The sequence below is a fragment of the Mus caroli genome, chromosome 6, assembly GCF_900094665.2.
Source record: "Mus caroli chromosome 6, CAROLI_EIJ_v1.1, whole genome shotgun sequence".
Lineage (NCBI taxonomy): Eukaryota > Metazoa > Chordata > Mammalia > Rodentia > Muridae > Mus > Mus caroli.
Window position 1 is genome coordinate 120,972,837 of NC_034575.1, and position 845 is coordinate 120,973,681.

Consider the following 845-nt stretch of genomic DNA (forward strand, 5'->3'; position numbering starts at 1 on the left):
TGGACTGTAGCTGCGACTGTGAGCCAGCATAAATCCATCATTCCTAAAATGGGTTTTGCCAAGTTTTTTCTTCTTTTAAAGATTTATTTATTTATATATTATATGTAAGTATGCTGCAGCTGTCTTCAGACACACCAGAAGAGGGCACCAGATCTCATTACAGATGGTTGTNAGCCACCATGTGGNTGCTGGGATTTGAACTCAGGACCTCTGGAAGAGCAGTCAGGGTGCTCCTAACCACTGAGCCCATGTCTCCAGCCCTTGCCAAGTGTTTTGTAGCAGCATCAGAAAAAGTAACGAACTCAGGTGTGCAAGGAACAGAAGACCTGGAATACTCTGGAATGTCACAGTTCTGTTACCTTAAACCATGCTCAGTCTTGGAACCTCTTGAGCNGTGAGAACGACGGCCGTCTGGATTTCTGCANGCTCACTGTAATACCTGTGTCCTAAAGTTTTCTGCAAACAAAAGTATCCAACAGCAAGCAGCTAGGCAAATCATATCATTTTAATATCCCATAAAGTGGCTCCTGCACACTCTCCTCCCCGTTAGCCACTCCCACCATCTTTCACGCACGGATGCATCTTTCTTGTCTTGAGTTCATCCTGTCAGGCTCCAGGAAAGTATCATTTCCTAAATTATGAACGTACTTATTCAGACTCATCTTCACACAAGCTACTTCGTTAAGCTACGTGGATCTCAACACTTAGCTGTAAAGAAAGATTGGATATTAATAGTGAAAGGCAGCTGCTACAGGGGTCCCAAGGAGTCCTCCCTGAGCCCCTGTAGCTAGGTGAGGTGCTGCTGGCTCCAGAGGAGCCTGGCGGACTCCCCACATGAGGAGCCT